At 40.9% G+C, this 25,895-nt stretch overlaps 1 protein-coding gene across 8 annotated transcripts in view; it reads left to right on the top strand.

Moving 5' to 3' along the window:
* The window catches only part of pard3aa (par-3 family cell polarity regulator alpha, a), an 800,310-nt gene that overhangs the window by 112,144 nt on the left and 662,271 nt on the right, over positions 1-25,895 (top strand). The gene's annotated exons all lie outside the window — the stretch shown is intronic.

The raw sequence follows: 25,895 nt of genomic DNA, 5'->3' as shown, positions 1-25,895 counted from the left end.
TGAAGATGAGGTGCTGTTCCTTAAGCATTGGTCTTAATGAGAGCAAGAAGAGAACCTGTTGTTGGAATTCTCTGGCTTAATTGGGTTGGAAAAACTGGACCCAGGTGAGTCCTCCAGTATGTTTCAGTAAAGTTATTAGGAAAATGGGAACCTGGTAAGGGGGTTACCTCATTCCACATTAGCCTCGGTGCACTGAGACTATTGTAATATTGTTACAATCTTGTTAGTTGAGATTAGCAAAATTAACCTGCTGATTTTAGATTTTACACATATTGATAGCCTGGTCAAATTCACCTTGTCAGTCTTCTGTCAGTAAAGTTTAATGTTCTTTTGCTTTTCTTTTGAAATTGTGATGTCAATTACAATTTACCTTCTACTCGTAGTAAATGCAGTTAGAATATGAGAGCAAAATCCTAACGATTAGTTGATTGGCAACCATATTTTTCTTGCTGCTTCAATCAAGTCCTTGCATAATGTACTTCTGGTGATGAGAGAGTGTTGGTATTGTTCTGATTATCACAACTAAAGGAATGAGTAGCAATTTGTCCAGATGCTGCTATGGATATGGTTTGTACCTCTCTTATTTACCTTGGTTGCAAATACAATTCCTCGTGCACCATAGTGAATGGTTCATAATGTGGCCTTGTCAAGAGATAGTTAGTCCCAATGTGCCTGTTAATGTGGCTGTGATCTCACAAATTTATAAATTCCTTGTGATGAGCGTTTTCCTTCATAGTGGCTGAGGCCTTGGTTTTATCCTTCATGATAATTATACCGGCCGTCTCTCCTCCCTGGGCCTTTTTTCCCAGCTCTAGCAACAGCATCTGGTTCGGTCACTTTTAATCTTGTTTTCTTGGCAATTATAGAGATGCACGCTTGCCTTTTTAAGTTGACAGAAGCTTCAGTGACGGTCTCTGTGATACCATGTTAGATTACTGCAAAGCCTCAACCTCTCTTCGAGCTTTACAGCAGGAGGGAGGGAGTGTCATAGCCTCGATCCTTAAATGTTTGCAGTGTTTACTAAATTGGTGAGGATTGCAAATTGGGTGTACAGAGCAATGAAAACTAGCAAAATGCTTTTTGATGTGTCAAATTTGTAAGGGACAGTATTAGAAAGAGCCAAACAAGTGGATGATCAGAATGTACCGTGGTGTGCCAAAAATGATTATTAATCAATTTGGAATAAAGGATACTCTCAAAATGCTCCATTAATTAAAAGGGGGAACATTGCAATTGACCTCTCTGCTTTATTTTTGAAGCTGAATCAGAGACACTGCAGCATGATTCATTTCAGATTGTTCATCTTGCACATCACAGTGATAATTATACTTGACCTAAAAGAGCCCAGTTTTTTTAAAACTTGCCATAGTTAGAGTGTCTGTTGGCGTTGAATGTTGACTGCTGAATGATTGATTGGTGAACCTGACAAACAGGCTTATGGCACATGATGGTTATCTGTCTGACTACTCCCATCTTCCCCTTAATTAATTTGGTGTCCATACAGGGAGTGGCAGGTGCTGGGGCTTGACTAAGTTATCTCATTTGTTTTTTTTAAACCAAATAACACTGGGCAAATTGCTTTTGATTTAATGTGCAGGAATATGTTTGCATTTTGCCTGGTATTTGTTAATAACTTTTGAATGTAAATTGCTTTGTTGATGAGTGCAGAGTGTAAAAGGATACGTTACAGATGTTCTGAAGAAGCTGCAAGTCTGAGTTTTATTGTTCATCCCTTTGACTAAAAAAGGCAAATCTGAGCTCAGATCATTTTATCACATCCTCAGAATGCCACAAAATGCACACCATCCAGTGAGGAACATTTAGAATGTTACTGCAGTTATGTAGGTGAATCGGGATGGCCCACAACAAGATCCCACAAATTCAATGAATGATGTTGGAAAGACAAATTATCAACCAGGAGACTGGAAGAACTCCCGTGTTTTCCATTAATCTATGCTGGAATCCATTGACTTTATCATCTCCAAATTTGACCTCCCGGGGGGAGGGAATAAAAATGCTGGCTTAGCCAATGATATCTCATGAAATAATTTTTAAAATTCGCCTTGTTTGTTTCTTCTTTTCTACTGTCTAAAGTCTCGGGTTGTTCAGACTGTAACATACATATGATATTTGTATACATATATTGAAACATGGAAAATAAGACAAGAGGAGGCCATTTGGCCCTTTGAACTTGCTCTGCCATTCATTATGATCATGCTGATCATTCAACTCAATAGCCTGATCCCACCTTCCTCATATCCTTGATCCCCCTTGGCTTCAAGTGCTTGCTATATCTAACTGCTTCTTGAAGACACAAAATGTTTTGGCTCCAACTACTTCCGGTGGTAGCAAATTCCACAGGCTGACCACTCTCTAGGTGAAGAAATTTCTCCTCCTCTGTCTGAAACGATCTATCCTGTATCCTGGGACTGTGACTTCTGGTTCTGGACACCTGCACCATTGGGAACATCCTTCTTGTATCTCCTCTGTCTTTGGAATTAAATATTTGTATATATGTCTATTAAATGGCTAGATCATCTCCAATTTGTTTTCTGGTCACCCATGACCCTGTTGTCACTGACATGCGTCTACTACAAGTGCTTTGAGGCATTGATTTAAGAACAAGAACAAAGAACAACACAGCACAGGAAACAGGCCCTTCGGCCCAACGAGCCCGCGCCGCCGTCCCAATGTCAGTGTCCTATTCATGATTTTAGTCTACGCCTAATGTGCGAGGATCAGGGAGGTCCAATTTAGGGACAATTTAGTACCCAATCAATCAGCCTAAAAGCACATCTTTGGGGATGTGGGAGGAAACCGGAGCACCCGGAGGAAACCCACGCAACCACGGGGAGAACGTGCAAACTCCCACAGACACAGGCCCAAATCCATGTGTCCGCACAGCAACAGAGATAGTCTCTGAGCTGTCATGTTGCCCTCGAGATGGTCCAGTTTAAGCACACTAACGACACGAAGCAATAGGCAACTCCCGAATCAATGTCCAAGAGCAGCCCACTACAACCTGCCGCATGCATGCCCCTTGCTGGACTTAAATGCCTGTGGAGACAAAAAAATTCATTATTAAACAGGCAAAGACTGTAACATCCCTGAGGCAAAACGTATTCCCAAGCCTACAGTGTTTAGTAAGGCCTACTATATCACCCTATATGTAGCCCGCTCATGTGGCTGTCTAAGTGACTCTTAAACAACCCTAGCGTGCCTGCTTCCACCACCTTACTCGGCAGTGCATTCCACACCCCCACTACCCTTTGCGTGAAAAACTGCCCTCTAATATTTGTCTTATACCTAGCCCCCCTCACCCTAAGCCCGTGACCCCTCGTTCTATCCATTTCTAATAGCGGAAAAAGCTTACCACCATTTACTCTATCTATCCCCTTCATAATCTTATAAACCTCTATTAGATCCCCCCTCAGCCGACGTCTCTCAAGGGAAAACAGCCCAAGTTCATTCAATCTTTCCTCGTAAGACAGCCCTTCCATACCAGGCAGCATCCTGGTAAATCTCCTCTGCACTCTCTCCAGGATCTCTACATCCTTCCGGTAGTACGGCGACCAGAACTGGACGCAGTACTCCAAGTGAGGCCTAACCAACGTTCTATACAACTGCAACATCAGACTCCTACTCTTATATTCTATACCTCTTCCTATGAAGGCTAACATACCATACGCTTTCCTCATCACATTCTGCACCTGCACCGACACCTTCAGGGACTTGTGCACTTGCACCCCCAGGTCTCTCTGCGTATCTATACTCCGGATAGTTCTACCTTTTATCGTATAACTCCCCTCTACATTATTCCGGCCAAAGTGCATCACCTCGCATTTCTCCGGATTAAATTCCATTTGCCATCTATCTGCCCAATCTACCAGCCTGTCTATGTCCTGTTGCATTGCCAGGCCCTGCTCCTCAGTACCTGCCAATCCAACCATCTTAGTGTCATCAGCAAATTTGCTGATCACACCACCTACCCCCTCTTCCAAGTCATTAATATATACCACAAATAGAAATTTGAAATCCTTGTTTTCATATTTTTAACTCCTTTCATAATGACGATTAACTGGTCCTGCACTTTTTAAGAATGTAAGAGTTAAACAAATTGACATGGAAAACAACTTGCGTAATTTTTTTTGTGAACAAATGCAGAGAGTTGCAGAACCGAATCTCCAAAATACTTGTAAAGATCCTGGAAAATCATGTGACTTAAGAAAAATGGGACCATAAATTATCAGACCTGCTGATGTATGGTGCAACAATCACATTGTGAAGTGGCATTTCCCTGGATTACCTAAGCAGCTCCATTAGGGGCCTGGTTATTTATTGAAGATCTGTGCATGCATTTTCAACCGTGCAACCCATGTTTTCTCTGGTTGCCCTTTGCCTATTGAGTCAAAGTAAGACAGAAGCAAATCAACACCTGAACAATGGGAAAATGTACAGATAAAAAAATGACTAGATAATTATCAATGCAGAAAGAAAAAAAAATTATGAAAACAATTCTTTCTGTACATTCAAGAGAACGTACCACTGAAGGAGGAGGTTAGCCCAATCACACCATACAAAAGAGTTTTTACAAATAATTCCTATTTCTAGTTTCCTCAGTAACTGAATGTTCTCAAGTTTGATAACAGACATTGAAAAGTAGTATACTTCCATATAACATAATTAAGTTTGGTAAGGGGAAGGAAGGGGAGTTTTAAATAAAAGCAATTAATGTTTTCGTTCAGAAAGCAGATAATGCAGAGAGAGATGAACACAATGCTCTTGTTTATATTTTGTCTATTAAATTTCTTGAAAAATAATAGCTATTTATCAAAAAAAAAATTAGCTGTGAATCACTTCTGTGTATCTGAGCATGAGGAGCATTGCATAAGTATACGTTCCTTCTTTCCTCTACATTTACGAGGAGGCTTGATAAGAACGTCAACCTGTGTCTGGACACACTTCCTGTTAATTGGTACGCACTATAAACAAAGCCACCGTTGTATATTCTCACACTTCCTGGTCTGATCTTAAGAATTACCTGCACAGATTCCATTCATGCCCAGATTAATCATTGATAATCTGAAATGGTGACTTCCTGTGAAGGTGCATTTATGCCATGAATTGTGTTTGGAACTATGGTATTGTTACTGCCCAGGTATTAGTTTATACTGCCTGACTCTGATTAGAATCCTATTACTTAGGAGAACACACTGCCAACTTATATGTTTGCAGGCTGGTGACACATTCCCCAGCTTGTGTGGCCAACCTTCTGAAACATTGCATTTTTTTGTTCCTCCGTCTTGTGATGTGTGTTAATTTTTTGAACCCCTTTTTAATAATTATTCTGTCACTGTCTTCTAAGTTGCTGAGAAAGGGTGAACGGGACAAATGCTAACTGAATGCACTTGCTTCTGAGTTGGCAGGCAGGCTGCAGGTTCCAATACGTCTCCAGGCAGTGAGCATGTGATTGTGCCATCACCTCAATGCATTACTGGAGGTGCTGAGTAGACAAGTGTGATATATTTTGGGTGAGACACTTTTAACTGAGGCACAACCTGCCTGTCCAGGTGGACAGGAAAAACATACCACCATGTTAGCACTGTTAACATTGCTGGTTTGGTTCCAGCCTCAGGCGACTCTCTGTGTGACATTCCTTCGTGTCTGCATGGCTTTCCTCTGGGTACTCCAGTTTCCTCCCGCAGTCCAAAGATGTGTGGGTTAGGATTGGCCATGGTAAACTTTCCCTTAATGTCAGGGAGAGTAGCAGGGTAAATATGTGGAGTTATGGGGATAGGGCCTGGGTGGGATAGCTTTTTTTTTTTGCAGGCTTGATGGTCCAAATGGCCTCTTCCTGCACTGAAGGGATTTTACGAATGTCATTTTAAAAAAAAGTTTCAATGGTCTGCTCGCCAACATCACCAAAAACAGACTGCGTCCTGTTTAAAAATTGAATACATAACAAAGGTGACTGCTTGTTAAGATTGATTCACCGACTATCTTTGGCACCTGAACATGTTTTAAAAAAAGCACTGTTGGGTTCAAGCTCATTGGCTCATCTTTAATGCATTTTTTTTCTCTCCTTCCTTCTATAAAGCTCCATTTGTTTTTGGATGAAAGCACTATCGTGTAAGGAAGGAGAGAAAATTTTGCAGATAAAATTTTGAGTTTACGTGCATGATATAACAGGAGCATTTTTGTAAAAGTTGAGTCCTATTATGGGTATGTTTGTTGAAAAGGAATGATACAAGTTAGCCTATCCATTTAAGTATTAGAATTTTAGTGCCGAAACATTAAAAAAGCTGTCCTCCAGATCAGTGGGATTTGTTTGATAATTGTGTATCAGACTGCTTAAGTTGATTCTGTCTCTAAAAGGAAATCCAAATTGGATTTTGTACATGGAATGAACTGCAGGCTAATCCGTGTTGCTGTTTGTTCACCATAACAAGTGGTTCTAATCACATTCTTTCAATCCTTCTTTTATTTGTGTATTCAGTTTAAGGAAAGGTTTAGGACTCGACCGGTAATCCCGCAAATAAAGTTCACAATCTCTCAACTCTTGAGTAAAGATATTTCTTCTATTTTCTAGACCAGACTGTTTAATGTCGGCAATAGGAAAGCTTTTAGAATTGATAATCTGAGACAACATCGACAGCCACTTGGACAAGTGAGGATTAGTAAAGGAAAGCCTGCATGAATTTGATGCATGCTTAACTAACTTAATTGAGATTATCATGTGTTAACAGAGGATTGTTGAAGGCCATGTGTTTGTTGTGACCCTTGCCTCTCAGCAGCCTGCTGCTGCCTGGCTGGCTCGCCCTCAGCGAGATTTGTTTTGATTTGATTTATTATTGTCACATGTATTAACATACAGTAAAAGTATTGTTTCTTGCGTGCTATACAACAAAACATACCGTTCATAGAAAAAGAAACGAGAGGGTGCAGAATGTAGTGTTACAGTCATAGCTAAGGTATGGAGAAAGATCAATTTAATGCAAGGTAAGTCCATTCAAAAGTCTGACAGCAGCAGGGAAGAAGCTGTTTTTGAGTCGGTTGGTACATGACCTCAGACTTTTGTATCTTTTTCCCCGACAGAAGAAGGTGGAAGAGAGAATGTCTGGGGTGCGTGGGATCCTTAATTACACTGGCCACTTTGCCAAGGCAGCGGAAATGCAGACAGTCAATGGATGAGAGGCTGGTTTGTGTGATATATTGGGCTACATTCATGATCTTCTGTGGTTCCTTGCGATCTTGGGCAGAGCAGGAGCCATACCAAGCTGTAATACAACCAGAAAGAACACTTTCTATGGTGCATCTGCAAAAGTTGGTGAGAGTCATAGCTGACATGCCAAATTTCCTTAGCCTTCTGAGAAAGTAGAGATGTTGGTGGGCTTTCTTAACTCTAATGTCAGCATGGGGGGACCAGGACAATTTGTTGCTGATCTGAACACTTAACTTGAAGCTCTCATCTCTTTCTAGTTCGTCCCCATTGATGTAGACAATTTCAGGAGAGGAATATGGTGAGCAGGAGAATTGGCAATCATAATCTCCATTGTTTCCCATCTGGGGTGGATAATTTTCTGTTTTAAAGTCGGCAGTCAAACTAGGCGTGGAAGAACCCCCATGTATCTGCTTGACTGGGCTGACAAATATAAATATAACTTCTGAATGGGCGGAAACTCTCCATGCTTAGTTCCTCAGAAAGCTTTGTGTATTACATCTGCTGGAGTAACTTGGAAAAGGTTTATGATGAGAAATATAAAAGGAGCTAAATTTTGTGTCAGAAACCAACAATGATATGTAGCTCCTCCCAGCATAGATTGTGATATTTTGTGACAGGAAATTACAGATAAATAACAGTTATAGAAATTGTGGTGTCTTCAAAATGTCAAGTAAGATGAGACTGAGCACAATAACCTTTTGTCAGACATTGTCCCAATCTAATCTGGTTGCAGTTTTTGTTACAGTGCTATTTGCTCTGTAGAAAGTAGATAGAACAAGGAGCGCAAGAAACCATTGCTTGAGGTTGGCTGCAATATTGGCTCCTCCCAAAACCTGTGGTCCTTGAGTGAGCTGTCAATACTGAAAGGTCAAAAATTGATCAGAACTGTCAAATAATGATGTTGAGATAATCACAGAATATTGCAGATGCTGAAATCTGAAACAAAAACAGAAAATGCTGGAAAATCTCAGCAGGTCTGACAGCATCTGCAGAGAGAGTAGAGCCAACATTTCAAGTCTAGATGACCCTTCACCAGAGCTCTGACAAATGGTCATCTAGACTTGAAACGTTGGGTCTACTTTCTCTCCAATGATATTGAGAACCTGTGATGACTGACTAAACTACTTTGTATATGTAGCATAGAATCTTTTTAACAAAGGAAACTCTGTAACGGAGACAAAATGCCCTGGAGGACATGGCCCTCTCTGTCAGAGAGGGAAATGTCACTACGCAGAAGTTTTTCAGGAATGTTGTGTTTTTAAACTGTACTTCCCATAAGCATGTTTCATGGAATTGCCAAATGGATAGAAGAAAAAAAGTCTCAATCTTTCAACAAATGTGAAAGGCAAAGAGGCAATTTAATGGAGATTTTAGAATCGTGAAGAGTCTTGAGGAATAGAATGAGGCATACAATCTTTGGTTAGGGATCAATTTATGAGGGATTAAGACAGTGAATCTCCTACTGTGAAAATCCTGGGGGTTATCATTGACCAAAAACTGACTTGGATAAGACATATACTATGGTGGCAAGAGTGGGGGGTGGTGTGGGGCGGAGGTGGCAATATCCCCCAATACCATCTTAGCCATGTAACTGTCTAATTGCTTCTTAAAAGATACAATTGTATCCGCCTCTACTACTACCTCTGGCAGCTTGTTCAAGACACTCACCATCCTCTTTTTTGTGAAAAAACAAAATAAGACCCTTTTTGTATCTGTCACCTTTTAAACCTATGTCATCTAGTTTTAAACTCACCTACCTTATGAAAAAGATGTTGACTATCTAGCTTATCTATGCCCCTCATTATTTTATAGACTTCTACAAGATCACTCTTAAGCCTCCTACGCTCCAGGAGCAAAAAGGTCCCAGCCTATCCAGCCTCTCCTTATAATTCAATCCATCAAGTCCCTTAGCATCCTAGTAAATCTTTTCTGCACTGTTTCTGGTTTAATAATATCCTTCCTCTAATAGGGTTACCAGAACTGTACACAGTATCCCAAGTGTGGCCGTACCAATGTCTTGTGCAACTTCAACGAAGTGTCCCAATTCCTGCATTCAATGTTCTGACCAATTAAACCAAGTCTGCCAAATGCTGCCTTCACCACTCTGGCCACCTGTGACTCCACTTTTAAGGAGTTATGAACCTGTGCCCCTAGATGTTTGTTCTATAACTCTTCCAATGCTCTACAATTAACTGAATAAGCCCTGCCCTGGTTTGATCTACCAGAATGCATCACCTCGCATTTATCTAAATTAAATTCCATCTGCCATTCATCAGTCCACTGGCCCAATTGATCAAGATCCCGTTACAATCCGAGATAACCCCCTTCACTGTCTTGGTGTCATCTGCAAACTTACTAACCATGCCTATAAAATTCTCATCCGGGTCACTAATATAACTGATCACAGTGCACTCAGCACGGATCGCCAAGGTACACTGCTGATTGAAGGCCTCCAGTTTGAATACAACCCTCTATGACCACCCTCTGTCTTCTGTCATCAAGCTAATTTTGTATTCATGTGGCAATCTCACCCTGGATCCCGTGAATTTAATCTTAGACAACAAACTACCATGCAGTACCTTGTCAAAGGCCTTGCTAAAGTGCATGTAAACAATGTTGACTGCACTTTCCTCATCTACCACCTTGGTTATCACTCCGAAAAACTTGATCAAGTTCATGAGACATGATTTCCAGTCACTAAGCCATGCTGACTAATCAATTCTAATGACTGTAGATCCGTCTCTCAGGATACCTTCGAACAACCTATCCACTGCAGATGTTAGGCTCACCGGCCTGTAGCTGCCAGGCTTTTCCCTGCAACCCTTCTTAAACAAAGGCCCAACATTTGCCACCCTCCGACCTTCAGGTACCTCATTCTTTAACAAGAATTTGGATGAGCACCTGGAAGATTGTCACGTTTAGGACCAAGTACTGGCAGATGGGATTAGGTGGGAGTTCAGGTGTGTTGATGTGGACTCGATTGGACTCTTCTGCACTGTGATTCCAGGATTCTATTTGTGTATGGGGTAATTTTAAATTTTGCGCATGACATCAAACTTGGAAGCATTGTATACTTCGAGGAGGACAATGTAGAACTTCGTAAGGACACAGACAAGTTGGTGGAGTGGGCAAATAAATGGCAGATGAAGTTCAATATAGGGAAGTGTGAGGTGATTCACTGGTAGGAAAAAGATAGAAAATATAAAATAAGGATACAGTTTTAAAGCAGGTGCAGGAGCAGAGGGTACACATGGTAGAGCAGTTGAGAAATAAATGGAGTGTTAACAGTATCATGGATTTGCCTAGTAACCAGGAACAAGAATTTAACAAGAAATGATTAGGATATGATCTTCCCAGCAACAGGTAAAAACCTACATACCAACAGCAATAGCCAGCATTCAAAGGAGATGATGAGCTATGACTTTTCCCAGTAACGGGATTAGCATGTATCCAGACAGAATTGGAGGCAAGTAGTCCTATCATCAGGAAATAGCTTGCCTAGACAACTGAGGAATCAGTGGAGATATACTGATGCTAATTTTGAGAGTCAGAAAATATGAGAGCTACAGATAGCCCAAATACACAAAGGGTGAATCAAAGTGGAACCAGCATATAATTGCCAGCACTTGTGGAAGCAACAGGCCAGTTTCACAATTAATAGCTAAGATGACATTATAACATCTGAGAGCCAGAAAGACCAGTTTTCTGGCTAGTGAAAGATTGTTGTAACATCGAAGAAATCTTGGAGCCAATGTAGTGCAAAAATCTTCGTAAAGGCTGTTCAATTATCTTCACAGGACCAGCAAAAGACATTTTCCAGACTTGATCATGTGCCTTGAATTGTATGGTGCTGGGTTTGATTTATGTATGTAATTTGGATGTTGTTTGGTAAAAGGAAAGTCTTAAGGAGTTCAGGGATCTGGTTGTCACACCATAAGAAGGATGCATATGCATTGGAGTCAGTGCAAAAGAGGTTTACAAGAATGCTTCCAGGGATGAAAAACTTAAGTTATGAGGATAGATTGGAGAGGTTGGGATTGTCCTCTTTGTAGAGGAGAAGGCTACGAGGAGATTGAATAGAGATGTTTACAGTCTTGAGGGGGCTGGCCAGAAAAGATAGGAAGAAACTGTTCCTACTTGTAGATCGATCAAGAACAAGAAGGCACAGATTTAAAGTGACTCGCAGAAGAAGCAAATGCGATGTGAGTAAAATCTTTTCCACACCGAGGATAGTTTGGGTGTGGAATGCACTCTCTGGAAGTGAGGTGGAGGTAGGTTTAATCAAGGCATTCAAGAGGACATTAGATGATTATTTGAACGGAAATAACATGCCGTGCTACGGGGAAAAGGTAGCGGAATCGCACTAAGTCATAATGCTCATCATGTGGGGAGACAATGGAGCAAATGGCCTCCCTCTGCACTAACTATTCTACTGCTTACAGCTCTAAAGACAACAGTTGTGTATATCAAATGACCTGGTCATTGATTTCACATTGCAGTTTAATAGAATGTTCCCAGAGTGGTGATTCATGCAATTTATGGTTCTGCCAGGCACTTCTTTTTGTTTATTAAGTCTGTTGTAAGTTAGTTACTGATGGAATGAACGGCCTGCTCCCCATTAAGGCTGTTCATATTGACATTGTTAAGTCAATGCTTCTGCAGAGCATTCATTTTAACAAGATATCAAATTAATAATTCGGTGACTCCATTTGCTATTTCCGAGATGTGCAGAATATATTATCTCGTGACCAACATTTCAATCCTGTCCAAATGTTTCAATTTTACAATAAATTTTTTTGGTCCTGGCTGAACTGTTACTCCGGTTAGTTGAGAATTTACAAACCTTGAAGAATTAAGTCCATTGTGTGAAAAGGTGCAGTTTCCCCAAAAGTCTGTAATACTTCACTGTAACTTGTTAGTAATACCCTGTTGAACAATTTTGGTTTTATATGCCTTTTCTTTGTATTTGCATTATAAAAAATGTGCATTGTAACAAATGCGCATACTTGCGGAAAGTCCAGCCTCTCTCTGAATTTCAATTGTTGTACTGTTTTCTTGGAGATGTTCATTGCAGCCACTTGTGTGACATGAATGTTACTTGACAGTGAGCAGTCCACACCTGGATATTTTTCAGCGCTTCAAGCATGTGCCCATTCCATTCATTGTCTGAGGAATTGTAGACGGTGCTGAATGCACAACAAGTATTGCCAACAGTCCCACTTGAGACCTTTTGACGGAAGGAAGGTCATTGAAGCGGCTGGAGTTGTATAAAGAAAGAAATATCCCAGGCCAAGGTGATTGACTTTTTGTGTCAGTGTGATTCCAGATATGAGAGAGATTTCAGTATTACTCGGCATCCTGGTTGCCAGTTTGGTTGAATGCTGCCTTGGCTTCAAGGACAGTCACTCTCGCATCATCTCTGAAATTTCAACTCTTCTGTCTATATTTGGTTAAGAGTTGGAATGATGCCTGGTTCCAAGTGGGCCGGAAAGTACCAGAACTGAGCATTGGTGAGTCAGTGCTGCATGATAACCTAATCACTTTTCTGATGATTCCCAGTTACTTCAGTTCTTCTCGGAATCTGCCGAACATGGTCTTGATACCGAAGGCTGAAGTTGTTACTCATCACCTCCTGCTGTTGACTTTGCCATCTCCAAGTTCACTTTGTTCTCTGCTTTCCGCTGCATTAATTAATCACTTGCTCTATTCTTTCCCATCTGCAGAAGCTACCATAACTATGTTTCTTTTCACATTCCTTGATTCTTTCCTTACCGTTGTTTGCAATCTGTTTTCGTCCTCATAACCAAACCAGATTACAAAATTCTATATGTATATAGTTTATCAGTTCGAGTGGACTGAAACAAAGCCAGTCTACGTGCTGTCTCGATGGGTAATGTATAGGGGGAGGCAGTTCAGCTATTTGAAATTGCTCCGCCATTACTTTGATTCAGCTGATCTGAAGCTCAATTATATTGACCTTTCTGGGCTCCGTAAACCTTGGTAACCTTATTTAACCAAAATCTCTCGACCTTGGTCTTGAAAGCTCCGGCATCCACTTCATCAGGGAAGAGTGGTCCAGATTTAAACTCTCCTTTCCCTCTTAAATGGCCAGGCTTTAGTTTTAAGATTATGTTACCACACTGGGGAAAAAAGGTAGAGAACACTGCTGCTTGTTCTTTTGCTCATTTCATTCCTTGGAACTGTCGCTGAATTAACACCACAGAGAATAGTCGTTTTAGACATAATTGACTCTATTCTCCACTTTCACAGCTGTGGTCGTAAGTAACTTTTATTGTAGCAATTGACTCAGGGACCGCGTGAACACAAGTCAAATATGATATTGAGCTTTCAATTCTGTGTGCTGAGAAAACAACTCCATCTGTTCTATCTGTGCTGATCTGGATTTAGTGCCCAGCCCAATGTCCAAGGTCTTGGGTGGAAAGGTCAAACAAGAAAAAGCTTTAATCACTTCTCAGGAAGGGGGTGGAATTTGAGGTCGTTCGTGCATTGACATTTAAAGTCCTCAGAATCTGCATCTTGTGAATCAGGAACAATAAATTGTCCATTTGTATTTAGAAATAACCCAATTGACATCATTGTTATCATCATATGACTCTCTGCCTGCTTTTTTATCAACCTTCGTAGCCAAGTGACTGAAATTTGTGTGAAAACTACGTTTAAAAAAAAAAGTTGCTGACTTTGGGAAGATCTGAAAACTTTATATGATAACCTGATTTCCATTAAACACAACCTACTAAAAATGTATACATCTTTTATCCTGGACTTGTCTGTCACTGCTCACTATGTACTACAATTGTGTCAAGCAGGTTGTGCAACAATATTTCCCTCTTTACTTAAAAGCTGTGTCTCCATGTGCTGCTCACTGTTTTGGAGGGTGGAGCGCTCTTGATTGGATGTGATGAATCAGCGACTGCATTTCAGAACAAGTGAACACACAGAATAACAATTATGATTCGGTTAACTTGATCAGTGCAACCTGTCTTTGCATGATACTAAACTGTGAACTGACCGCACATCCTCATATAATTTTGTTTAATTTAAGATCTGCACTTCAAAATTCTCTCTCCCAATCTGTGCGAAGCTGTGCCTTGCAGTTTTCCATTCGAGACATCATGAATTGGTTATGGTTTCTGTCTTTGCACAAAAACACGGGCAAGGCCTGGCAGGCAAAGCTTGCTGAAATATGAGTTCACAAACTTCCCAACATAATGTGCGATGAGGTTTTTTTGTTGACCAAGATGTACCAATCAATTGCTTATTAATTTTAATCTTCAGCAGACATTATTGCATTTTCACAATGTTTTACGTTAGGGATCAGATCAGAAATACCAACTTGTGAAATGAGACTTAACTCCCATTATTAGTTGGCAGTAGTGTGAGGATAAAGTGTTTTGCTCCAGGTATGGTTCTATAGACACAACAAAACTTTTATCAAAACAAACTTTATTTTTAACAATACAGTTTAAATATAATGAATGAATGAATGAATTAGCTTAACTTTTACCAATTAAAATACTTAAATGTGACAAGATATAATTCTGAACTGCTAATCTATCTCTCAATTCCAAATTCCAACAGCTTCTTCCCTGCTGCCATCAGACTTTTGAATGGATCTACCTCACATTAAGTTGATCTTGCTCTACACCCTAACTATGACTGTAGCACTACATTCTGCACTCTTTTTTTTCTTTCCTCCTCTATGTTATGGTATACTTTGCTTGTATAGCACGCAAGAAATAATACTTTTCATTGTGTACTATACATGTGGCAGTAACAAATCAAATTAAATTTGAGCAACATTCCTCTAGATTTAAACTCCTTTTCAAAATCAGTTAGCAAATAACAGAGGCTTATGAATTTTTACTTGCTAGCAGTCATCGAGCCTTTAAACACTACTGCAGTGAAATGCAGAAAAACACCCGTCTCCTGACACTCAAAAAGCAGCCTCAAGAGAGAAAGAGGGAAATACCTCTTGCTTCTTTCAGGATCAAGCAGAAACTACGTTGTTTCTCCTTGAGCTTAGCTCTGTCCATTCACATGACTCTGTCTCTTGTCAATTGACCTAATTACTGCGCTGTAATGTTCTATGTTCTAATTAAACCCTTCTCTGAAACCCCAGGGGAGAAATCAAATATTAACTAAAATGCATTAGCTGAGATTTAAACAAATGTCTCATTATCAATTATTAAACTCAATCATTCTGCATGCTCAGCAGCCTGGTTCACAAACAGATGGACATCAGGGAAACAATTGCTGAATTTTAAACATACCCCTCACAAGAAACATGATATAAATAAATTTCTTAAAGGCACAGTATTGTCACACTTAGAAAATTTTGCTTTAAAAGCTCAAAATTAAATACAAGTTTGTTTCCAAATCTATCCTTTGAAAAATGATCAACATCTAAAAAAAAATTAACATCAAATTTGTCACCACCTTTTTAACTACTTCAGAGTTAGCTGTGAATTTCTTGATTAGAATTGATTAGAGATAGTCAGCATGGTTTTGTAGCGGGAAGGTCGTGCCTTACTAACCTTATTGAGTTCTTTGAGAAGGTGACCAAAGAGGTGGATAGGGGTAAGGCAGTAGATGTGGTATATATGGATTTTAGTAAGGCGTTTGATAAGGTTCACCATGGTATGCTTCTGCAGAAAATGCAGATGTATGGGATTGGTGGTAATTTAGGTACTTGGATCAGGAATTGGTTAGCAGATAGGAGACAGAGGGTGGTGGTTGATGGTAATTATTCATCATGGAGTTCGGTTACGAGTGGTGTGCCTCAGGGATCTGTTTTGGGGCCACTGCTGTTCGTAATCTTTATTAATGATCTGGATGAGGGTATAGTTGGGTGGATTAGTAAGTTTGCTGATGACACCAAAGTCGGAGGTGTGGTAGATTGTGAGGAAGGGTGTCGAAGTTTGCAGGGTGACTTGGACAGGTTGCAGAGCTGGGCCGCGAGGTGGCGGATGGAGTTTAATGCGGAGAAGTGTGAGGTAATCCATTTCGGTAGGAATAACAGATGTGTTGAGTATAGGGCTAACGGGAGGACTTTGAATAGAGTGGAGGAGCAGAGGGATCTAGGTGTATGTGTACATAGATCCCTGAAAGTTGGGAATCAAGTAGATAAGGTTGTTAAGAAGGCATACGGTGTCTTGGCGTTTATTGGTAGGGGGATTGAATTTAGGAGTCGCAGCGTCATGTTGCAACTGTACACAACTCTGGTGCGGCCGCACTTGGAGTACTGTGTGCAGTTCTGGTCCCCACATTACAGGAAGGATGTGGAGGCTTTGGAGAGGGTGCAGAGGAGGTTTACCAGGATGTTGCCTGGTATGCAGGGGAGGTCCTATGAGGAGAGACTGAGGGATTTGGGGTTGTTTTCACTGGAAAGAAGGCGGCTAAGAGGGGATCTTATAGAAACATATAAGATGATTAGAGGTTTAGATAGGGTGGATGGTGATAGCCTGTTTCCTCGGATGGAGAAATCTAGCACGAGGGGGCATGGCTTTAAATTAAGGGGGGGTAGTTATAGGACGGATGTCAGGGGCAGGTTCTTTACCCAGAGGGTGGTGAGGGACTGGAATGCCCTGCCTGCTGCAGTTGTAAATGCGCCTAGTTTGGGGGCGTTTAAGAGATTGGTGGATAGGTTTATGGACGAAAAAGGAGTGGTTTAGATTAGTGGGTCAATGTTTTTTTTTTAAAAATAAGACTGGTCGGCGCAACATTGTGGGCCGAAGGGCCTGTTCCGCGCTGTAATGTTCTATGTTCTATGATCATCTGCTGGGTCATTACATACTGTAGCTGCCTTTCAGTTCTGACATGCTGCGTAGGAGTAGGCACTGCAGTCATACAAAACTCCAAACAAACTAAAACCATTATGGAATCAGCCAGGAAGTAGCAGAATTGGAGTGTGACCACTTCAGGCATTAGGTCAAAGTTCATAGGTTAAAGGTGAACAGGGCTTTGGGTCAAACTCCACTTCAGTTTTTTTCCCTGCTTCTTTGTTTTGCCTACTCTACGTAACATTCTAACCTACAAAGTACAAATCTGTACTCAATGAATCTCCACAAAGGTTAATGAATAAACTACTTTAAAAATAAGGAGTGATCATGAGAGTGATCATATCTAAAGCAGATTTTTGTTTGCAGAGAACAGAACTGAAAGAAAAGTTAGGTTAGAGATGGTAATTATTAGGCAGTTATAGGCTCCCACTTACGTGATTGCTGCCTAGCCGGATGTTTTGTGCTGATAGTGGTCATTGAGGTTGTTAATACAGGAAACCAGGAAACTGTTTCATGGCTTGTGGTAAATATAATGTTTCAGTGTCTTTGAATCAGTTGAAAGTTAAAAGAGGCATTTTGTTACCATATCTGTATGGGAGTTAAATACTGTGCCACAGATTTTAAATTTGCTATCACTGTCTAATTAACAAAAGGCATCCTCAATACCAGATTGGAAAATGAAATGTCATGTTTTTTAATAAAGCAAGGGCAAACTTGAACTTGTATTTCACCAGCAGTGAAACACTTCAACAGGATATGGTCTATACATGTGAAAAGTATTATGCTTTGTATGTAAAGCCATAGCTAATTTGCATACAGCATGATTCCCACAAACTGCAGCAGTCAACTGAATTACAAGGTAATCTCTTTCCATCTCCAGGGTAAGTAGGAAAAACTCTCCACCTTTATAGAAGAATATTTTTTCCCTATCAAAGAAAGCAAACAAGGCTTTGTTGAAGCATCTCATCTCAAAAGGAGCACTCTGACAGCACTGCATTCCTTAGCAGTGCGCTAATAGATTATGTGCTCATCCCTGGTTTGAACCCACAACCTTTTCAATCAGGTGAGACAGCCAAAGCTGACACCAAGCAACAAGATTTAACAACTTCCTACTATGATTGTTGACAATTAGGGTTAATGAAGTGTTGAAGAGCCTAAAAACCTGGGAATAATTTATTTTAGTTCCAGTGACATAAGCCACAGTTGTTTGTTATCTTTTGCTGAATCTTATGATAAAACTTCAGCAGGGAACACCTCAAAAATAGAATTGTCATTTTTTTTTGGAATCTTGTCTCAGAAAAAATAGCTTTGATGTGACAGGTGCTCACACCTATGTGCTTAATATTGATGGTGTATGGATGCCACATTATAAACTTAGTTGCTAAATAATCAAGAGCTTTATTAGGAAACAGTTGAGGCCTAAAATGTAATCCAAGTTGTATTAACTGTCGTTTTCTGATTGAGAAGCAAATTCCTGTAAATCTGAATACTGTATTGAGCATATTTCCAATGGAAGCACTCCTGCTATTTGTTGACCTCTATGTATTTCAATTGAAACCAAATCATGTTTTAAAAATGATGATTATGCCATAGAGTGATGATGTATTGCATACATACTTAACTGTGTCTATTGGAGGAAGACTTGAATTAATATGCCCCGTTAAATGGATGACACTGCTCAATATTAATACTTGGCTTCTTAACGTGTCTCTGTAACTGCTTCAAACTTCTGTTTCAGTTAATGTGATGATTTTTTTCAGAACTTTGGTAAATTTACCACAAATGGACCCTTTTAAATGATTTGATCATCATTTTAAAAAAAAAACTTTGATTTTTAAATAAAATAAGCTTCTAAATTCCAGCTGAGGCTCAGTGTTGTTTTTGAATTAGAAATATGTAGGTTCAAGGGCAAGTCCAGAACCTGGACTTATAATGCAAAAAGCAAATGCAGCAGATTTTGGAAATCTGAATTAGCAGCAGAAAGTGCTGGGAATAGTCAGCTTGCCTGGTAGCAACTGTGGAGGAAGAAAAAGAGTTAACATTTCCGGTTGGCGATATTTCACCAGTATCTAAATCCAGGCTGATTGTTGAGTGCAATATTGAGGGAATAATGAGTTCACAAAGAATGTTATTTAAGAGAACAGATTAATCCAAGGTTGGGTAGAAATTTAAAAAATATCCCATGGCATTACTTAAAGAAGAACAGGAGAATCTCCTGGGGTCCTCACCAGCATTTGTCCCTTAATCAGTGCTAACAAAAAAAAATTATTGCTATTTGTGGCCCTTTTGCTGTGTGCAAGTTGGCTGCCATGCTTACTAACATAGCAGTGTGACTTTACCTCAAAATGTAATTAGCTGGATATCAATCTGCTTTGGTATTCACTAAGGATGTGAGCGACATTACATAAATGTGGAAAAGGAACATTCTTGGCAGCACTTCAAATATTCAACATTTATTTTACGAAAGTAAAAGAGTTTAGCTATGAAAGACCTGAAAACAATTATCACAACAGTGATAACTACTTGTAATTATGTTTGGTCTTTGAAGCTAAAAAATGATCTTGTGCTTTTAGCAGAGGCATCATTGGACAAAGATTAATACTGAGGGGAAAAATGGTATTACAAGATATATTGGACTGTTCTACCATTCAGTCATGCTGATATACTCCTCATCCCCATTTTCCCTCCTTCTCCCCATAATCCTTCAACCCATTACCTATTAAAAATCTGTCTAACTCCTCAAATTTAGTCACTGTCCCAGCATCTACCAGCGATTCACAACCCTTTGGGAAAAGTAGTTTCTCCTAAATTCTACTTTAAATTTGCTCCCTTTATCCTAAGACTATCTCATCCTAGAATGCCCCACAAGAGGAAGCATCTGCTCTATGTCTACTTTATCCATACCCTTTTATCATTTTATATACCTCGATTTGATCTCCCCTCATTCTTCTTAACTGCAGAAAGTGTAGGCCTGAACTGTTTGATCTCTCTTCATACGACAAACCTGTCATCTCTGGAATCAATCTAGTGAGCCCCTTCTGAACTGCCATTAAATCTTTGCTCAAATAAGTGGGCCAAGATTGTGCACAATACACCAGATGTAGTCTTACTAATGCCTTGTATACTTGTAACAGTACATCATTAGCTTTATATTCTATTCCTTTAGCTATGAATGCCAATATTCCATTTCTTCCTTTTCTGATGTACCTGAATGTCAATTTTTGTAACTCACGAGGACACCCAGTTTCTCCTGCACCGGAGCACCCTGAAGTCTCTCCCTTTTAGATAATAAATCGCCTTCCCATTTTTCTGACCAAAATGATGACTTCACACTTATCCACATTGAACTCCATCTGCCACGTTTTGGCTCACTCTTCGAAATTATTTATATCCATTTGTAGGGTTCTTATTTCTTCATTGCAACTTACTGTCCTAGCTATTTTTAATGACATCTGAAAATTTGACTATAGAGCCTTCTATCCCTGTATCCAACTCATTCATATATATTGTAAATAGCTGGGTCTCTGAGCTCTGTGACACCCCACTCATTTTTGCCAGAAAATAAGAGGAGGTTTACTAGGCTGACACCGGAGTTGAGGGGGTTGAGCTATGAGGAGAGGCTGAATAAACTAGGCTTGTACTTGTTAGAGTTTAGAAGAATGAGGGGAGATCTCATGGAGACATATAAGATGATGAATGGGATGGATAGGATAGACGTGGTCCCACTCTTCCTGCTCAGAAAGGATAGTAGGACTAGGGGGCACAGCCTCAAGATAAAGGGGGGGCGGTTTAGAACGGAGTTGAGGAGGAACTTCTTCACTCAAAGGGTGGTGAACCTCTGGAATTCTCTGCCCGTTGAAGTGGTGGAGGCTGCCTCGCTGAATATTTTTAAGACGCGGGTTGATGGGTTTTTGATAAGCGAGGGGATTAAGGGTTATGGGGAGAGGGCGGGAATGTGGAACTGAGTCACGACAGATCAGCCATGATCTTATTGAATGGCAGGGCAGGCTCGAAGGGCTAGATGACCTACTCCTGCTCCTATTTCTTATGTTCTTATTCCTCCTGTCTTCTGTCCACCAGCCAGTTACCTCTCCAAACTAATAAATTATCCCTAATCTCGTGTGATTTGAACCTTGTGAGTTAACCATTTCTGTGACAATGTATCAAGCATCTTCTGGAAGTTTACCCACTATTAACCCTCCAGTTGCATCTTCTGTGGGACCAACATTCATCTTAGCAACTCTCTCCCGTTTCATTTGCTATCCTCCTTGATATTTTTCATGAGTTTTCTTTCGTAATTTTACCTTGGCTCTTTTTAAGTATCCCTTTGCTTATGTTTGAAAGTTTTCCAATTTTCCAGCCTGCTACTGGCCTTTGCAATATGTTATACCTTAGTTTTTGCCTTTGTTATCCTGAATTCCTTGTTTAGACATGGATTTTTTTTATTTACGCCCCCCCCCCCCCGCCATCTTTCTTCCTCACTGAGATGCTAGGGCCATGGATGGTGCAGAGTTTGTAAGGCGCATCCAGGAGAGCTTCCTGAAATAGCATGTAGATAGTCCAAATAAGGAAAGGGCCATACTGGACCTAGTATTGGGGAATGAGTCCGGCCAGGTGGTCAATGTTTCAGTAGGGGAGCAGTTCGGGAACAGTGACCACAATTCAGTAAGCTTTAAGGTAAAGATAAATGTAGTCCTCAAGTTAAGGTGCTAAATTGGGGGAAGGCTAATTACAACAATATTCGGCAAGAACTGCAGAATGTAGATTGGGGGCAGATGTTTGAGAGCAAATGAATATTTGACACGTGGGAGGCTTTCGAGTGTAAGTTGACTGGCACATTCCTGTAAGGATGAAGGATAAATATGGTAAGTTTTGGGAATGTTGGATAACAAGAAATATTGTAAGCCTAGTCAAAGAGGAAAAGGAAGCATTTGTCAAAGCCAGGAGGCTGGGAATACATGAAGCAAATGTGGAATGTAAGGACAGTAGAAAGAAAGTTGAGCAAGGAGTAAGGAAGGCTAAAAGGGGTCACGAAAAAGCATTGGCCAGCAGGATTAAGGAAAATCTGAAGGCATTTTATGCTTATATAAAGAGCAGGAGGGTAATCAGGTCAAAGATTCCTCCACTCAAGGACAAGGGAGGGAATCCATGCCAGAGGAAATGGTCGTGGTATTAAATGAGTACTTTGCTTCAGTATTCACCAAAGAGAAGGACTTAGTGGATGATGAGTCTGAGAAATGATGTGTAGATGGTTTGAGTCATGCTGAGATCAAAAAGAGGAGGTATTAGGGTTCTTGAGCAGCATTAAGGTAGGCAAGTCCCCAGGGCCTGATGGGATATATCCCGGAATACTGAGAGATGCAAAGAAGGAAATTGCTGGGGCCTTGAGAGAAATCTTTGTATCCTCACTGGCTACAGGGGAGGTACTCACAGTAAGAAGTCTCGCAAGACCAGGTGAAAGGCCAACAGGTTTACTTGGTAGCATAAGCCACTAGCTTTAGGAGTGCTGCTCCATCATCAGGTGAGTGGGAGTTCTGTTCACAAACAGGGCATATAAAGAAACAAACTCAATGTACAAAATGGTTGGAATGTGAGTCTTTATAGGGTAATCAAGTCTTATAGGTACAGATAATGTGAGTGGAGAGAGGGTTAAGCATAGTTTAAAGAGATGTGTATTGTCTCCAGCCAGGACACTTAGTGAGATTTTACAAACCCAGGCAAGTCATGGGGGTTACAGATAGTGTGACATGAACCCAAGATCCAGGTTGAGGCCATCCTCATGTGCGAACTTGGCTATCAGTCTCTGCTCAGCGACTCTGCATTGTTGTGTGCCATGAAGGCCGCCTTGGAGAGGCTTGTACTCCAATACTAGGTCCAGTATGGCCCTTTTCCCTAGTTGGACTATCTACATACTGTTTCAGAAGCCACCTTGGATGCTCCTTACAAACTTTGCTTCGTCCGCATCCCAGTGAGGAAGAAAGATGGTAAGGGGCCGGGGGGGGGGGGGGAGGTGGTGTGGTTAAAACAAAAATCCATGGCTAAACAAGGAGGTCAGGACAGGAGAGGTCCCAGAGGATTGGAGAGTAGCCAGTGTTGTTCCTCTGTTTAAGAAGAGTAGCAAGAATGATCCAGGTAATTACAGGCTGGTGAGCCTTACATCAGTGGTAGGGAAATTATTGGAGAGGATTCTTCGAGACAGGATTTATTCCCCTTGGAAATAAGTGGACGTAGTAGCGCGAGGCAACATGGTTTTGTGAAGGGGAGGTCGTGTCTCACAAACTTGATTGAGTTTTTTGAGAAGTAATGAAGTTGATTGATGAGGGTAGGGCAATGGATGTTGTCTACATAAATTTCAGTAAGGCCTTTGACAAGGTTCCTCATGACAGATTGGTGCAGAATGTGAAGTTGCATGGGATCAGAGATGAAATGGCAAGGTGGATACAAAACTGGCTTGGTCAAAGAAGACAGAGGGTAGCAGTGGAAGGGTGTGTTTCTGAATGGAGGGTGTGACAAGTGGCATTCCTCAGGAATCAGTGCTGGGATCTTTGCTGTTTGTAATATTTATATATAAATGATTTGGAGGAAAATGTAACTGGTTTGATTAGTAAGTTTTGCGGATGACACAAAGGTTGGTCGATTTACAGGTAGCAATGAGAACCATCAGAGGATACAGCAGGATATAGATCGGTTGGAGACTTGGGCAGAGAACTGGCAGATAGAGATTAATCTGGACAAATGTGAGGTAATGCATTTTGGAAGGTCTAATACAGATAGGAAATATACAGTAAATGGCAGAACCCTTAGAAGTATTGATAGGCAAAGGGATCTGATTGTACAGGTACACAGGTCACAAAGTGGCAATGCAGGTGGAGAAAGTAGTCAAGAAGGCATACAGTATGCTTGCCTTCATCGGCTGGGGCATTGAGTTTAAAAATTGGCAAGTCGTGGCAGCTTTGTAGAACCTTAGTTAGGCTGCACTCAGAATATAGTGTTTAATTCTGGTTTGCCACATTACCAGAAGAATGTGGAGGCTTTGGAGAGGGTACAGAAAAGATTTACCAGGATGTTGAGCGGTATGGAGGGCATTAGCTATGAGGAGAGGCTGGAGAAATGTGGTTTGTTCTCACTGGAGCAATAGAGGTTGAGGAGTGACCTGATAGAAGTCTACAAGACTGAGAGGCATGGACAGACTGGATAGTCAGAAGCTTTTTCCCAGAATCAGTTACTATTGGGCACAGGTTTAAGGTGCGAGCAGTAAGGTTTAAAGGAGATGTACAAGGCAGTTTTTTTTCACACAGAGTAGTGGATGCCTGAAACTCGTTTCCGGAGGAGGAAATTGAAATGGATACGGTAGTGACTTTTAAGGGCGTCTTGACAAATAGGTGAATACGATGGGAATAGAAGGATATGGTCCCCAGAAGGGTAGGGGATTTTAGTTCAGTCAGGCAGCATGGTCGGTGCAGGCTTGGAGGACTGAAGGGCCTGTTCCTGTGCTGTAATTTTCTTTGTTCTTTTGGGATATATTTTAATTGTGAGGAATTGTGTTTGTCCTTAAACAACTGCCACTGCTCATCCACTGTCCTACCTTTTAGCCTTCCTGCCCACTCTACCAGGGCCAAATCTCTCATCATGCCTATGTAATTTCCTTTGTTTAATTCCAGCACACTACTTTGGGACTCCTCTCCTGGTAACCAGTCAGACTGGTTAACATAAAGCCATGAGACTTCATGGGACCTGGAGTCGCTATTAAGGACTCTCCTGACTGTATACTGCTGTGCCACCACCTGTGCTGGGTCTGTCCTGCCGGTGGGACGGGCCATATCTAAGGTGATAATGGTGGTGTCTTGGGTGTTATCTGTAAGGTCTGATTCCATGAGAATGATATTGTCAGGCTTGATTAGTCTGAGCCAGCTCTCCCAATTTTGACACTAGCCCCCAGACATTAATAAATCGGAATTTGCAAGGTTGACAGAGCTGTTTGTTTTGCCATTGTCTTTTCTGGTGCTTAGGTCAATGATGTGGATGTGCCGGCGTTGGACTGGGGTAAACACAGTAAAAAGTCTAACAGCACCAGGTTTAAGTTCAACCGATTTTATTTGATAGTACACTCACTAGCTTTTGGGTTAGCCCCTTCGTAAAAAGTCTGACAACACCAGTCTGAAGTCTGTCTGAGGCCAGAACTCTCCATTCACCTGACGAAGGAGCTAACCTGAAAGCTACTGAGTGTACTATCAAATAAATCGGTTGGACTTAAACCTGGTGTTGTCAGACTTTTTACTGTGCTTAGGTCAATGCCAGATCATTCTTCCGGTTTCACTTCTTTGAGACATTGTTGCAATTTTTATAACTGAGTGGCTTGCTAGGCCATTTCAGAGGGCAGTTGGGAGACGGCGACATTGTTGTGGTTCTAGAGTGACATGTAGGCCAGACCAAATAAAGATGGCAGATTTCCTTCCCTGAAGAACATTAGTGAACCAGATGGATTTTTCTGGCAATTGACAATGGTTTCATGGTCATCAGTACACTCTCAATTCCAAATATATTTTCTTGAATTCAAATTCCACCATCTGCCGTGGATTCGAACCCAAACCCTGAGAACATTAGCTGAGTTTTTGGATAATCTAGCAAGAATACCACTAGGCCATTGCCGCCTTTCACTTCCTAATTTTTATTATCTTTTCCCCACACTCTCTGTAAAGTACTTGGGGGTTGCAGTTTGAGTAGTTTTTGTTGCTTGCTTCTGTGTACATAAATTATTGAGTGCATTGGCAGTCCCTTGCTCACTGTTCACATTCTTAGTTCTGAATCACAGTGTAATGGATTCAAGCCTCACTCCAGGACTTGAATATCTGAGGGAGTGTTCTAATTATTGT

Source organism: Carcharhinus amblyrhynchos, chromosome 2 (assembly GCF_965287045.1).
Source record: "Carcharhinus amblyrhynchos chromosome 2, sCarAmb.v2.hapA, whole genome shotgun sequence".
NCBI lineage: Eukaryota > Metazoa > Chordata > Chondrichthyes > Carcharhiniformes > Carcharhinidae > Carcharhinus > Carcharhinus amblyrhynchos.
The sequence above is the reverse complement of the archived record's forward strand: the minus strand, read 5'-3'. Positions and strand labels throughout refer to the sequence as shown.